Below are 16,980 nucleotides of genomic sequence, written 5' to 3'. Positions count from 1 at the left end.
TCTGACAGGCAGAAGAGACCTCTGGCAGAGCCAGCAGCAGTGCTTCGGATCCACACTTCAGGATCACCTCCGTATCAGTCACTGACCTAAAAGTTGAGATCACACTACAAAGGAAGAAAGACATTCAGACCAATGCCAGCATAACAGACATGATCATTTAGTGATTACATCCACATACTAGGGAGGCAAACGTGAGATTACACAGGCATGCACAACAGGGCACCATGCCCACCTGCTATAAAGCTTTCCGCATTTCCCCAAATAGCCTTGTTAACGAGTGTGGGCGGGAGATCTCCTTATTCTCTGTCCGCACGCACCCACCAAGCCATCCCTTTTAATGAGCCAGCCCATTTGTCAGTTTCGCAATCATGTTGTCAATTGGACCCCAGTGCTTCTGTCAATCATCCTGTGTCCCCTACAAGAGAAAATGCCAGGGACTAGCTGGGCTGCCCTCTTGCTGGAGGAATGGTTCTCAAACTTGTGCCTCCGACACTTCCATTAGCATAGTTGTGGCTAGATGGCCACTGCACATGTTAGCAAATTGATGCATTTGTACCAGTAATCGTCATTCCAAAAACTTATCTTAGTTACTCGTTCATTATGGGAATGATCTCTTAGTGATAATGACTCTCCTCTAGGTCTTTAGGGATAATAGCTGGCTGGTCAGAATCCATTCCTCCTCAATGCAGTATCTAGTCATAGGTTTCATAGCTGAATAGTACTTCTCATAGCTTTCATCAATGAATGGGTTCCATATGTTCTGCTCTTTCTCATGCCTCTGAAATGATTTAGCTCTGCAATAAGACCTGCACATCCCATAATACACTGACATTGAGACAAAACAGCTTATCATATATACTCCTATGCCAGAGCTTGGTGCATATTCATCTATCTGAATGTCTTGAAAAAATGCTAGCACCACGCCGCCAATACACCAGATGGAATGCAGCTAAGAAAGGATAAATGTACCTTCCATTTCTGCACTCACTATGATTTTGTCTAATCAAAATCCCAGGTTCCCAAAATAACAGTGATATTTGTGTCTTAAAATTGAAGATGGAAGTTAATGCTGTGTAAGTGCCTGACCCAATATCCTTTGGAATCACTGAATCTTTCTTCTGTATTCAATGGAAGCTAGATTTGGCCCTAAATGAGAGCATGACTTTTACCCAGAGTACATTTACTAGTGCTTTGCCCAGTCCCTCTTAAGGTGTCCCAAGTGATAGCATTCCTCCCTTTCCTCAGGAGACTCTTCCAGAGTGTGACAGAGCTCACTGTCAAATGGCCTTTCCTTATATTCAGACAAAGTTTCTTTTCATCCCATTACTACTACTTCTCCTCTCGCTGTAAGCTATATAAACAATTCTTCACCAGCCCAGGTATCTACACCCAGATGGTACAAAGGAAGAGCAAGGCAGAGCAGTGCAGCCTTGCTTTAAGCTTTGTTCAGGTACTAGCCGGAGCTGACTAGTTTTTAGAATGTTTATTTACAAAAGTTAAAACAAACACTTACCCCAGCAGTTTCCTGTGTTACTCTATTCTCCCCCATTGTAATGCTGAGTTGAAGCAACAAAAAAGAAAGTTACATTTAAAAGTCCAGGTAAAATGTCATGTATTTCATGAGGGCTCACAGCTTTTAAATTCTACCCCAAAGAGAATGGCTTCAAACTACTTCCTGGCCAAGGTGTAGGTAGTAAAAACAAGGGATTGCATGACCACATGTGGAAGTTCTACTGAAAACAATGCATCAGATCATGCTAACAACCCAAGACTGCAGAGACTTAAGCGCAAGTAACTTTGCTTAGGTGAGTCCTTTTCCTGAAGTCAACTCAGACAGGTAAAGCTACTCACATGCAAAAGTCTCTGTAGAATCAGCCTCTGTGTATGCAGTGTGAATTATAGATTTAAAATAGTCATTCTCTCCACATTATTAAACAAATGTATTTTAAATATTCCTTATTGCACTCTGAAACTTGAAGGCTGGGTGTCAAGGGAGCAGGACTGGGCCCCTACATAGGACATCGATGGTTAAGGTATTTCAATGTATTGCTTTTGCACAGAGCCATGGTCTCTCCAAGAATTAGAAGTCATTTTCAGTGTATTTTAAATCCTGATCAATGTGCTCTTCTTATATATAGCATTCCTAAAGCCACTGTAAAAAAGAAAAGAAAAAAAAGAAAAACTTAACTTCTTCAACAATTGCTAGGTATAAGCAGGCAGCCAAAGGGAGCTGCCCTCAGGAGTTGCAGGTGGTTTCCCCTTATCCCTTCCCCATCCTGGGAATATTAGAAATCCTTTCCAAACACTGCCTACAGTGCATGAAGTAAGTAGGTGCATGAAGTGGGAAAAAACACATTGTCTAGGTGCTTCATCCTCTTATAGAACCATACCCCTCAGGCCCAATTTTCCTCATTTACGTGGGTGTGAGCCAAGGTCAAATCAAAATGAGAACAGTCAGATCCTTTTTTTCCTACCATAAACACACTCAAAAATCAGAACGAGGCACCTGCCTGCAGTCTGCCCACATTTCAAAGGTATTGTATTGTGTATTAAAGTAATACAGCATCTTTACATATAATACTCACAGAGGCATAAACCTTTTAAATACATCTTCCTACTTGTTTATACTTACACAGATTTTGATGGTCGTAAGCCACAGGCATCAGAGTATGGAGCCTTTTCCTCCTGGCAATTCTGACCCACGTGCACAGTAGAACCTCAGAGTTACGGACACCTCGGGGATGGAGGGTTTTCAGCATTCTGAAATGTTCCTAACTTTGAACAGAACGTTACCGTGGGTCTTTCAAAAGTTTACAACTGAACATTGACTTAATACAGCTTTGAAACTTTACTATGCAGAAGAAAAATTCTGTTTTCCCCTTTCTTTATTTTTAGCAGTTTACATTTAACACAGTACTGGACTGTATTTGGTGTTTGGTTTTTTGTCTCTGCTTCTGCCTGATTGTATACTTCTGGTTCCAAATGAGGTGTGTGGTTGACTGGTCAGTCAGTAACTCTGGTGTTTTTAACTCTCAGTTTCTACTGTATATCTGATGTAATTCAATGGGAACACTTGAGATTAATTTGGCTACCTGACTGATCTTTTTTCCTGGCCTTCCTTCCCAACATTCCATCTAATTAATCTTTATAACCAACATAATTCCTAGTCAGGGAGTCTAGTTAAAAACTTCTGCTGTTTAATGGGTGTAGGGTCCTTTTAATAAACAGCTAATGGAAGTTACAGCAGCATGTAGGGCAGGAAATTAGCTGGGAAAGGGCTCTGGCCACTTCTTTCTAGAGAAGGAATTAATCTGCCCTTTAACATGCCTCAGAAGAATAGCCCTTCACATCTGACATTCTGTCAGAAGATTCCAGAGCAGAGTTGGTATTAAGTAGTAATACATATTCTAAGAAAATGTCTGTTTGTATCTTAATTATGCAGGCAGAGTAGTAATCAGAGGAACTGAGGAAGTCTTTCAGAGCTCTACATGACAGCCAAGGTTTTCAAGAGTGACTCGTGATTTTGAGTGCCTCAGTTTTAAGATGCCCAATTTGACACCCGTTGTATGGGCCTGATTTGCAGAGGGTGGGCTCTCTCAGCGCTTTCTCATGGCCAGACTTGTTTAAGGTCTCTCAAAAATGGGAGCCCAAAAATGGAAGCTCCCAAACTCATTAATATTTTTGAAAAAATTGTCTGAAATATCTGGCAAGCGCAATCACAGCTCAGAGGTGTCAGTTTGTTCAGTATATAATGTTCCTGCAAACATATCTGACCATTGATTATGGGAAATGGGGACCAGAATGACCCCACTCACACAGGCAGGCCCAGCGAGGGCTGTTGGCTCACTTGCCTGATTAAGGCAAGCAGAATCTGATCCCCAAGACAACGTATATGATGTTCTCTGAAAAAATATTTGCTCAGGTGTGGGGGAGGGAAGTATTGTTTCATTAAAACAGGTGGACCCCTGTATCTGCCCCAGGCTGCATTTGGCTTGGCATTCAGAGGCACAATGCAAATGAAAGAGAGTCCTGTGAAAGATACAGAAAAGGCCGCGATACTCTGCAAGTCAGCTCATGCAGAGAGATAAGCCGGCATTTGATGGTGACTTGATTTCTTGTCTGTAGTTTTGACCTTCCCCCAAGAGTCTAAGCCGAGGCACAAACTGATACCGGTGGATGCAGCCACCCGCGGTTAGCAAGCGGTACCGGCTGAACCGCCGGGCTCTCCCGGGAACCGCAGCGGCGAGAGGAGCAGAACGTGAGACCACTGCTCCCCGGAGCCAGCGCCCCGCACCGGCCTCTCCTCCGTACCGCCCCCAGCCCTGTCTGCGCCTCCCGTCTGCACAGCCCCGCCGGACGACAGGGTGGGGCTGGCGGCGGTACAGCCCCACCGGAGGAGCTGCCGCTGCGGGGCGCGGGCTCCTGGGAGCCGCGGCCCCACGTTCCGCTGCTCTCGCTGCTGCAGTTCCCCGGAGGGCCCTGCGGTTCAGTGGATGCCAATTTCTATCGGCGGATATGCGCATCCGCGGGGTGTAAATTCGCATCCGCCCAGGGCTCTAGTCACGGAACACTTTTTGTGAAGTGAGGGGCGAGGGGTAGGGGGTGGTACCGTACCAGTAAGAGTTAAAATCTGCTTGCACCACTGACTCCCGCTGAGACACCGACAAAGGAGTACGAACATGGTTAATTAAGTCTAGGGAAAGCTCACTCCCACCTTCCCATCTATGCCTCTTCCTGGGGCTCGGTGTTCTCCTGGCTTTTCTTTAACGCCCCCTCCCCCTCTCCCCTGCAGGTGCTTCTCTTCTCTATGATGCAGTCTGATAGTATTTTTCCTATGGAGTGCTCCGGCGGTGAACAGCATTGTTATTTACTCCTAATCGTGTTACCCATTGTGCTAGGCACTGTCCAACATAGAACAAAAGACAGTCCCTGCCCCCAAAAAGCTTACAATCTAAGTGTCAGACAAGAGACAACTGGATACAGACAGACAGATCGGGGAGTACAAGTAAATAATATTGGCCAGCATCATAGGCAGTCCCTACCCACATTCTCCACCAAGCTATGTAATGATGAGAGACAATGGTGCCATAAATGTATATGTGTGAATTTATCACTGCAATTATCCCTATGGCCATAATATAACAGCCCCAGATTTCTTCAGTAAAGGCCTATTCTAGTAGCAAACACCCCTATACATACGATACCTACATTTATACACATTTATCGTGTCTTCTTTATACAAACAGGCATTTTAACTGAAACAGATACATAGCGACATCAGTTGATGAGATCAGATAATAAGCCAGTATCATCCTCAGAAATGGAGCATCCTCCTGGCTCAGTTGCTAATTTGCAGTGTTCACTTAAAATCCTGACAGATCCGAGGCCCCATAACCATGACCACCACTTACCTTAGTTGCCAAGGAACCTGTGCATTTGTGTTTTATGCCAAGGTTGTCCAGGCAGAACTCCAAAAATTCGTATGGAGATTCGCTTTGTGGTGAGAAAATGGGGTTGCGGGAATGGAAAAGAGTCAAGATTTCCATACCCTGCAGAGTCACAGGTACCCTGAGTAATACCTACATGCCACAAGCCACCCACTTCTGTACAGCAGATCTCTGCGATGTGAAGGCGAGAACTCAGTCTCCAGCAGTGTGCCAAGTTCCTTAGGGGATTGTTCGCCTCTCCAGGGGCTGGGAGTTGTGGGACAATGTGGTGGCGTGATTAGACATTTTAGGGTCCATACAAAAGGCTCAGCTCATCCCAAGCCACGGGGAAAATCATGGGGGGGGGGAATCTGTAGGAGCTTTCTGTGAGCAAATCTAGAGGGCATAGTGTGGGCCATGCTGCGCACAGGTATCAATCTGAGCCATGGCAGACGTGGGGTATTGCGGGAATGGCTACATCACGTCAGTTATTTTCGCTATTGCTCAGGCAAGACAGAATAATTGAAACCAGACAAATGAGGATCCGCCAGGCCGCCCCGTGCTTGCATTTCAGCAATAGCATCGTCATCCCACTCCCAGGGGCCTGTGGGGGTCTCGTTTCAGGCCGATACACACGTTGCCTGGGGATCCCTCTCCCCACCCCACGAGAGACCGCCGTGGCCGGCGAGTTTCCGAGCGGCCCTGTGGAAACCCAAGGCTGAAATGCGCACACGCCGCCGTGACCAGTGCGAGCCCCTGCCGGCCGCCGGCTGCGAGGCGCGCCTTGCGCGGGCAGCCGGGGTCCGCGCTGGCTTTTCTTTGTGCCCCGGCAGCAAGCCGGTCCCCCTCCCCGGCACGTTCCTCCGGGCGGGGGGCAGGGAGGCGCGGCCTCCCCGCTCGCACCGGCCCGCCGAGCACCGCACGGGCTGCCCTGGGAGAATGGGGGCGTTTGTTCCTCCCCCCCGCCGCCACACTGTTATCTTGGGCCGACGGCAGGAAGGTGGAGCTCCCGGCCCCATTGGCAGTGGAGGAGACGCTGGAGCCGAAGCCTGAAGGGGCAGACACGTGAAACCTGAGCTAAGCCCCTGAGCCGCCGGCCCCACGCACCTGACCCGTGGGGAGAAGCGGTCACCCCCCCCCCCCCCCGCTCTTCCCTGAGCACTAACAAGTAGATTCCGCCCCTCGCTCACACGCGTGCACGGCCGGAGCCCCGCTGAAAGGAGGCTACAGAGCCGCGCCGGGCTTTAGAAACCCGGGTGAGCTTTCTCGAGTTGCACCTTCCCTGGAGAGCCCAGCAGCGCCACGCCCCGGGGCAGAGCTCGGCGCCCGGCATCACCCACTGCCGGGCCCCTGCTTAGAAAGAGCCGAGGCCAGCGGCGGGTCTCTTTGTCAGGCCACATGCCGAGCGCTCCGCCACCGCGAGGGATTCCGCCTGCCCTCGAGCACAACTGCGCAAGATCCGCTCCTCTCGCCGTGATTTTAAAACAGCTTGGCTCGGGCTGGGCCCCGGGTTTTTAAGCAGAAGTTCCCGTTGAGGGCAGGATGTGGCCCATCTGACTCGCAGAGCACTGTGAAGTCGTCCTCGCCTGCGGCCCGTTCCCACCACCAGGTTTATTTTTTAAAGCCAAGGTTGTTGTTTATTTGAGTGATTATTAAGTTTCACTTTAATAGGCCTGTCTCCAAATATTTTTCTTTAGACATCTTTATTATTTTAATATTGTTTCCTTCCAACAAGCACTCAGTGTAATTGCTATCGACTTGTGTAAATGCGCTGCTGAGGTCTGTCAGGGGGAATAAACATATTTCATTACAGTTTTATTGTACAGATGCTGGTATGAGGGGTGGGGAAAGAGGCTTTAAAAAGTGAAGGTGGTTAGCCAACGTTCAACTGGGCATCATATAGTGTTGGCAAGATTTTTTTTTCCCTTAGCCAGAGGAGTGTAAAATCTTTCTAACACAACAAAGTATGCTGAAGGCAGAGGAGATATCAGAAACACATGTGACCAAAGTAACAACAGCAACAATAAACTGTAGGCTGTATATTAAAAAGGTTCCCACTGCCAAAAGGGAAGGGGCGGAGGAGAGGAGGAAGGAGAAAGAGAGAGGACAACAAATGCATTTCCTTATATCCGAAATGCTACTGAGATTTTTCCAAACTCATTTTGGCATGTGAACATTTTCCTGTGTGTCACCATGAGCATTGCGATTAAGGAGCGAAGAGGGGGATCAGAACAAAGATTTTTTTTCCCCTCCGATAAACTGCTGTAAATAAGAAGCCCCGTTATTCTATAATTACTTTTCTTGCTCGTGTATAATTTAGTCAAATTGTCATCATAGTGAAACAGCCGTATGCATTCAAAGTGTGCACTTTAAAGAAAGAATAATCTATAAAATCTAAATAAACACAGTATAAATATTTTTCGTATGCTGCTACTGCAGTCCCTTTGTGTTATTAAATGTGTGGAAATATGCTAACACTGCTACCTGAAAAGTAGAGAATTGTACAATTAAATGAATTGTACCAATCCTGGATTTCCCTGGCATACTACATTTGAGCATTAGGGATAAACAGCCCACCTATGCAGGATATTATAACCGCAAGTAAAACCATTGTATTTAATATGAACACAAACACATGAAGTGAAATTGTACGTTTGGGTCCCCCCCCCCTTCACACACACTCCGAAAAAAAGCAGCTTATCTCAAGACAGTACTCATTATAACGTACTTTTTTTCGCAACAATGAGCCAAGTGAAAACATGACGACATAACCACTACCCTTTGTACAGGGGAATTTAGGACAACATATTCTGAAATCATACTTTATTTTGCAGAGCTGTAAAATTGTTTAAAAAATAGATACAAAAAATTTGTAATCAACAATAAAATCAAACGGCAAAGCAAGAGAAAAAACCGTCTATTTATATTACTACTTTTGTACAATTATAGTTGATTTCTTGTCCAGCTCAGTTTTTACGCCGATAGCTCCATTGTTTACATTTTATTTCTTTTATTTAAAAAAAAAACTTTTCTGTGACTCAGTCTCCCTTTCTTTCTACGTCCCTGAGGCTATCTACTTCTCCTGGCTGTTTCACGGAAATCATTTCTCTGGATTAGGTTGATATAGCTGCTCTAGTCTGCATCCTCTGGTTAAAAGGCTCACACCCATACCAGTAACAAGCTAATGGTAAACGCTGTTGATCTCAGAGACGATCAAATTGGCAGGATACGTAAGGAAACGGACAACATTCTGCAGCTGTACGGGTCACTCTCAAATAGATCTAAACAGTGTAAAGCCCTGTGAAACCGACTTGACGTTTAACTGGTAATTAATCCACCTTCAGGAGCTGTGACTGGGTCAGGGCTTTCTCCCGATTGTGCAGAGCCCCTGACACTGCACAGGTTTCAAGTCTGCCCGTGAAATACAAAGGGGGTTTGGAACAAGGCAACGTGTCCTGCTAAGTGAGAGCAGCCGGGCTGGAAAGTCCTTGGAATCACGACAGCTGGAACAGCTGAAGTTCATGTCTTTGGGACCAGTGTTTAGATCTAGAGACAGGCAAGGGAGGTTTGTGGGTGTGAGTTAAAAGATACAGGGTCTCCATCCACAGGCACGGAGGTGGTGCCGCTTCCACCCCCTCGGTGCAGAAGTGGATGCACCGGGGGGGGAATTTATGCAGGCGAGCGGTGCAGAGCAGGGGACGCGCCAGGGACACTACGGGCTGCTGACAGCGCTTGGGACGCGATCGCGGGGGGTTCGCCGGGACCGCAGCACCATGGAGCAGCGGGAACTCTCACGCCTGCCCTGACCTCCAGCTCCACGATGTGTCCCACGTAACTTATGGCATCGTGGCCCTCTGTCCTGGGACACGCTGGGCCCTGGGCTCGCCGAGGGAGATTCATGCTGCCGAAAGGCAGAAGGAGACTTGCTTACTGCTCGCCGTTTGTTCAAACAAACATCGTCCCTACCCCTGCCCTTCCTGAGGGGGTAGGGCGAGCGCCAGCCCCTTCGGGCTGCTCCCACACAGCCCCATGGGCTTCTCGGGACGGGGAATTATTCCTCTCTGTTAGGCAGCAACTGCCGGAGAGGTCGGGGCCCGATCCTCCAGGCAAACCCACATCTCAGGGACAGCGTTGCCAGCAGGGCAGGGGAGAACCAGCAGGGAAAACGAGGGTCTTAAAGCGGCCCCCAGCTTTCATTTTTTCTAGGGTATTTGTTACTAAGGACCTCTCGCCCCCGGCCCAGGCGCAAACGCAGCCCTGAGATGCCCGCAAGGAGGGGAAAGGTACAAGATACTGTTCTCGAGGGCTGCCCTGGGCTAGGATTAGCGGGCTTGGAAACCTCGTGGGGTGACGGCAGCGAGAATTCCAGTTCCCCTCCCCCAGTAAATATTTCCATTTGTCAGCAGCGGTCTCCTGCGAGCGAGCAGTGTTTATTCATCACATAAACAGAGGTGAAGGGAATTAAGGGGATAGATACGATTCCTCAGGGGAACCTTTCAGAAGCCTTGAGGGTGTGGGTTCCCCTAGAGAGTTGCGGGGGGCGGGCTGTATTGATTATACGCTGTATCTTCAGCCCCCCTCGACAGTTTTACCTTCTCTTCACGTTTGTTTTAAGGAACTTCTGAAAAGTGATGCACTTATTTTTAATCTAATGCATTACAGTGTCATTACATAATCCCCCACTACAGCTTCTGGGTTGTGAACTTTTATTCTTCCATTAAACAACAAAATGTGAGCACACGCCTAAGAAATAATAAAAAAGGAGTCCTTGCATGTGAAGAGTATGCAGCTTGGCATTTTAAAAAAAAAACCACCAGCAGTAGCTGTTATCTGTTTTTGATATCCAATAGGTCGTGGGAGGGGAGGAATACTCCTCCATTACAATCATATTTCGACTCGGCCTGTAAATTTCACTCTCTTTCTAGCACTTGATCCAAATGAATTTCACTACAACACAGCATGGGAGGACATTAAAACCCATATGAAATTCCGTCTTCAACTGTCCATTCGGATGTTTAAACTACTTCATTCCCACCCTGTTCACGCCGCCGTCTCTGAATACTGGAGACATCCAAGCTATTGGCGCAATGGCTGGAGGCAGCCCATTATCAGTACTGGCGGTGGATCTGCTTGCTTCCTCATCTAATCCCAGGACAGACACACCATCCCGCTGTACCTGACAAGTCACACATACAGAATTCAGAACAAAATGATCAAAATAGCCACGTGTTAGAATCGTGGAATATCAGGGTTGGAAGGGACCTCAGCAGGTCATCTAGTCCAACCCCCTGCTCAAAGCAGGGCCGATCCCCAATTTTTGCCCCAGATCCCTGAATGGCCCCCTCAAGGATTGAACTCACAACCCTGGGTTTAGCAGACCAATGCTCAAACCACTGAGCTATCCCTCCCCCCGAAACACATTCGACCATAACCTGGAGAAAGTAGCAGCCTCCCCACTGCTACCCTACAAGCGGAGAACCTAATTGCACCAAACCAATTGTTTGCTGTGAATTAATTGCTCAGGCCTGGAAAATAAGTTTGCTGGTAACTTAGTAGCATGACAAACTCCCAGTTACTGACAGGTGGGGGGCCGGCGGGGAAGCTTACTCTAGGGCGGCTCTCGGCTACCTCTGGCAGACAGCTGCAGGAGGAGGGAGTGACCGTGTGGCCCTGTGAATCGGACCCGCTTGGTCCTGTGATAACAGAGGAGCCGGTCCTTAGGACTCTGCCCCCATCTCCCCTAGAAGGAGAGATGGTGGACAATGAAAGGGCGGACGGCTGACATCCAATTTGACCAGCTAGCCAGGGGAAACGAATGTCCACAGCAGCTGAGCGCATTGACAATGGGGCCGGTAATGTTAATGCGGCCACCTGGCGGGCCTAGGGCCCGGCCTCGCAAATCACCGTGCGCGGAGAGCTCATGAGCCTGCCAGGTGAGAAGAGAGACTCTCACGATCATTCAACAGTCCCGTCCACTCTGCCTGCCTGTGTCCGGGCCGGGCCGGGCGGAGCGGAGCTCACACCAGCCAGAGAAGAGAGAGTTCATGGGAAGAGGCCGTGCTAGCTCGTTTTTCCCTGATAGAAAAGGTCACCTGGCACCATGGCGGGGAGAGAGGGAGGTTTCCTGGTGAACAGGTGCCGCTGCCCTCAGCCCTGTCTGCTTGCAGAGGAGCAGGAAGACAATTCGCTGGGCGGAAGCTGCTCTTGCTTTTCACTAGATTAACTCCCCTAGAAGAGGTAGAAATGGACATTGCTTGGGGTATAAACGTCCCCGGGCAGACACCTTTTCTAAAGGGCTAATGTGCAGCACGACATGGGGAGGGGAAGCTCAGGGGCGCTGTGAGAGCTGGGGATCTTTGCTAGTATTTATTGTGGAGTTAAGGACAAGTTTTGCAGACCTCCCTCTGACCTCCGCCTCAAATCACCGCACACCCTCACCCACCAGCGTGGCCAGGATTTGGCCGAGTACACTCAGGGTGCCAATTAACACAACTAGTGCAGTAACTTTGGGAATGCTAAGACTTGATGGAGAAGTTACCGCCAGGAAATCTCACCCTATGCATGGCACAGCGCTCATTGAGCACTTACGAAGCTCTGGTGCTTTCACAATGCTTTGTATAGACTGGTAACTTCATCTCCCTTTCACAGGTGGGGAAACTGAGGCAGAGAGGGGTGTACCCAAAGGCTCCAGAGCAAGCCTATGGCACAGGGGAGAATGCTGTGATATAAAAGTAGGGGTGCTACAGTCAATCCCTTGTCATTATCTAAGTCACTCTCCCGGCCGTTATAAAAAGGTGACTTTCCGCTGGAAAGGATAGAAATATACTTGGCCTTGCACACAAATAATTTCCTTTCAACAAGACTCGAGAGAAATACACCAGAAATACTTCTGCTCTTAAATTAGGTCCGTCCATTATTCATGATGCAGTCCACGTTATCCCTGCTCATTTAAAACCCCTATGAAATTCCAGCAAGTGAATAATTATTCTGTCTAGTCTTCTCATACTTCACTCCATCCCGGTCTGTTGCGAGACTCTGTGATTTAGAATTAGATAAAGCCCCTCTAGAGTTAAAATGCATGATTTTAAACAAAGGTTTAATTAGCAAGAGAACAAACAGAAGCTCACATTCATTTTTAAATACTCTCCCAGAAGACAGACTATGCAGGCACCCTCAAATATCACAAAGACCACACCAGGTACATTAGAGTCTAAAACAGCATCAATTCTTCTTTCTAGCCGGGAGTGCCTTTCCTTTCTGTACATTAGCAACCTCCTGAGTCATGTCTGTTCATTACCGTCCATCTCCTCGGGGTCTTTCTTTTGATGCATGCCACCGCGCTATTTTAACCCATTTTTAATGCCAGCTGTTCACAAGTGGATTGTAATGTCAGGGTAGTCTCCAAGAGCACCATTTTTTCACGTGTAAAAGTTTCACGGTATAAAATTTTAAACAGCAACATCTACTGTGGCTATAATTACTTTGCACAGGGTAGTAAAAGTTGTCACGTTTTGAGAAACCTGGTGAGCTGTTCTGTACGCTAGTACCAGCTCTTTAAAATTATGCCTCTGGTAAAAATCTTTGTGCTCAGCATTTTCTCCATGCTGTATTTTAATCGCAGAATATTTACGACGTTTCTCCTATATGCAATTGATTAGCACTTCCACCCACACACTTCCTGGCATTATTTCTGAATGCTCAGCGGTGTAAGAAACCGACTAAATCTCTCCCTGTTCGCACATTCCAGGGAGGTAATACCCGCTCCTTTTAGAGGCGTTCCCCCGCTTCTGAACTAGTCTGATTTTCCAGAGAATCACAGGAGTTAACAATGAAAACGATGCATTAGGTTCTCCAGCCCATCACCCAGCCAATGAAGGATTGTCGCCCGCCGCAGTGGTTTGTCCAGGGTCGGGGTTTCTCTCTTTCCCAGACAATGTTAATCAGCAATTTCTATTGACAGTCAGCCTAAGAGTTCCTTTTATGAATTGTATCCGGCCCGGAGTTGGCTAGGTATCTCCTCTAGATACACTGTACAGTTACGATCAATAGAATAGAGAACTGAGGCACTGTCACGGGATTGGTATTTCTCTAATGTTTGGGGAAACTGCTTATTGTCCTGTAGGTAGGAAACAGTAACAAGGTACAGTTGGAAACTCTCTGCAATCTACACCTCGGGAAGTTTTTGACTGTTGCGAGTGTTCACTAGGAACCTCAGAGCGATGCAGGTGAAGAGAAAGCGGCTCCGTTGAGATAAAGCTGGGGAGTGACACACAGCACTGAATGGGATGAACCAAGGGAGGAGTCCCAGGCGCACTCCCCATCTCCGCCCTCTCCAAATTACAGCATTGCTTGCCTTTCCCCCCCCTCAGAAACACCTCTCTCGCCAGAGCATTACAATATTCAGCTCAGCCGAAAAGTTCAACTCTTTTGAAGGATCATGGCTATTATCACTATAACCGCTCTATATTACCTGACAACCATTTGCATGAGTTACCTGGCTGTTTTTTTTTCCTTTTTACGCTTTTCGGGGACAGAAAATGCACCCCCTCCCCGCCCCAATGCCTGCTGAAACGTCCGTTGCAACGTTTCTGTTTTAGCGAAGGCATTATTTCCCAATGCATCTGATCATGAATTGTAGTATCACTTGGGTTATGGGCAGTGCTTGCAGACGAGTTTCTGCTATGGGAAGACATATGTCAGAGAGCAGAAAATTATTGACAAAGCTCAGAACCACATTTCCAACAAGATTAACAATTCAACCAGACACAGGTTGAGCGTCACCCTTAGAATTCCTCCTAAATGGGCAATCCTGGCCGGGCTACCCTACAGCCTAAATAGGTACCATTATGGTGCTCAGGGGTGCGAAAAAGGTCCCCACGCGCTCAGCGGCAAAAGAGCAGCAAACAGACTCGATGGACTGAGTTCAACATGGTCCTTCTCTTTTATATATATATATATAATATATATATATATACACACACACACACACACACACACGTGTAGAATTTAAACCAACTCCGAATAAATACAATGCATTCAAAATTTTTTAAAGCAACCCAAAGTAACCGTGTTTTTCTGTCCCAAATAACGTGTTCTAGACAAAGAAGTTTCTGTTTCGCAGCCCCATCTTATATACGATACTGCATGGAGAGCGCGTCTTTTGAGATAGCACAAAATGTTTTCCTGTGCTCGGAACAACCTGATCCGGAGCATGGGACAGAGAGCGCTCTCGAACCTGTCTCTCTCAATAAGACTGTCTCCTGCTGTAACAGAATTAAAATATTACATTTTAAGCTCTCGGGGCCGCATTCCCGAACCAAAATGAGATGTAGCGGAGACATTTCCCAAAGCCTGGGACTTTTTAATCTTGTCAATTCAAAGCCATTCCAATAGATGCCAAAAGGTGACATTAGTGCATTAATTCCAAGAGACAAAAAGAAGAAGGGGGCTTGTGTGGAACAGCTGATACGAAAAGGCAATCGTTGGGACATCTGTAGAGGAAGTCAAGAGACTTGAATGACTGGGGTGTTTCTAACATTAAGTGCTATTGACATTCACGACTGCTGATATCTTTTTTAAAAAAAACCTGGAGAATAAAGGGACATACATTGCTAATTACTTTTGTATGTTTGGGGAAAAAAAAACACCTCTTTCTATCTGAGAGCACTGTATGTACTGATTGTGTTGGCTCCAATTTCTAATATTTTTCCTCTCTCAAAAAACCCTATATAGTTGTTTTAGATCAAGCTAACCTCCAGTTCCCAGTGAGATGCAACAAGAACATAGGGACCATCCCTTCACAGAGCGAAGAAAGGACACCAGACAAGTAAACACAGCTTACTCCAAGCACCTCAGATACAGAAAGGGACCCGAGTTGAAACAAAATTCCTTCAGACCTTCTACTCGACACAATTTCCCTCGATTATGTGTCTTTTTCGAACTCCTCAGAACAGAGGCTTGTTTTGTATCGAATCATTTAAAACAGATTATAAAGTCTAATGTCACACAGCAGGGTAAGGGTGGGTGGAAGAGAGAAGGAAGGAAGGAGGGGAGGTCCTGGCATGCTAGGATCAGCTCCATAATTGCTTGCACCTTCAGGTTAAGTTATTTTCAGGACCCAAACGTGGTTATTCCCTGTGAGGAGCAAATGCAAAATGCTGTCTAGTCAACTTAGTGGGACCTCACTACGTCAATTATAATTTGCTAATTCAGATTTATTGCCTTTAAATATCGAGTTTCAAGGGACTACCATCAATGCAGGCTTAATTTCATCCCACTGATGAAGGGGGTTTATAAAGGTCCCTGCGGTGAAAGCCAAGGGGGAAAATATCAGTTTGATACTTTCGATAAGAATGTCAAGGTGGCACAAACATTATTAGGCGATTACACGTTACGGCTCAGCACTGTACAATTATACTGTGCCTGCCCGCTTCCGGCAGGATGGGCTCGGTCCTTTCATGCCCTCTGCTCCCGGGTTCTCCACCAATGCAGAGCAGCGGAGTGACTCTACCCGGAGCATCGTCTGCCAGTCCTTAATTCGGGAGAGCCCAGGCACAGAGGAGCACTGGTTTATCTTCCCACAGGAGTAAGGCGCCCGTTGCTGAGGTTATGGTGTTTGGGGTGGATCTCCTCCATGCACATGTAAGAAGGTATCCTAAGGGCAGCCTCGTGTATTATATAGGTGCAGATCCATTTGTTACATACAACCAAGGTAATATTTTTTTCCAGCTGGAATGATTCTCATCAAGTGTACTTCAACGCGCGTCCTGATTAAAAACCCTTTTTCCAGCAAGGGTAGGGGAGTTTCCTTCTCTTTAATCTTAGGAGCTAAACCTTAGTGACATGGGTTTAGAAGCTATAGGTAAACCAAAGGACCCCTAAAGGCCAGGGAAGAAATGAGATTCGCTTACAGAGTCTAAAAACTCTAGAATAAGAGGGGATCTGAAGTCAAATGCTTTGGGAAATTGAACTTCCTGGGAAGCAGGAACCTACCACCTCTAACACTTGTTTAGATTTCTATTGTGTGCTGTCCTAACATGAAAGTAAATGTGACATTTATCTGTAGCCCAGTCACGTCAGGGAGATAGATAACTGGCCGAACCCGCAGCTCCTGAACGCCTGGTAAAAGTGGTCTCACCACACCATTCCGATGGCAAAGCTGCCCGACAAGTCATTTGTAAAGCGAAGGTCACATACAAAACCGATCTTTGTTTACAATGTAGACACAAACGATTAACTCAATCTCTTTTCCCAAACTGGGAGGTATTTCCCAAAGGAAGCTGGTATTTTGAAATCCTCCAGCATTAGTTGTCCCCTTCAAAATAAGTAAATACAAATCTAAACATTAATATACTGTGCATTTAAAACCATTTTATATTGTAACTGAGGGGGAAGCACGACGGGAAAGCCCCCCCTCTTTCATTCCAAATCTCTGAAGTTAGAGAAACCCACCTTTTCTGGAGCTCTTCGGAGGCTTTGTGCTCCCTTCTCGATTTTATTTTGCCAGCAGAAGTTTCTTCATCCTCCGTCTGAATCTGTAGAGAGCTAACGACAC

Source organism: Natator depressus, chromosome 8 (genome assembly GCF_965152275.1).
Source record: "Natator depressus isolate rNatDep1 chromosome 8, rNatDep2.hap1, whole genome shotgun sequence".
NCBI classification, from domain to species: Eukaryota; Metazoa; Chordata; order Testudines; family Cheloniidae; genus Natator; species Natator depressus.
This window is presented reverse-complemented; position numbering follows the sequence as displayed.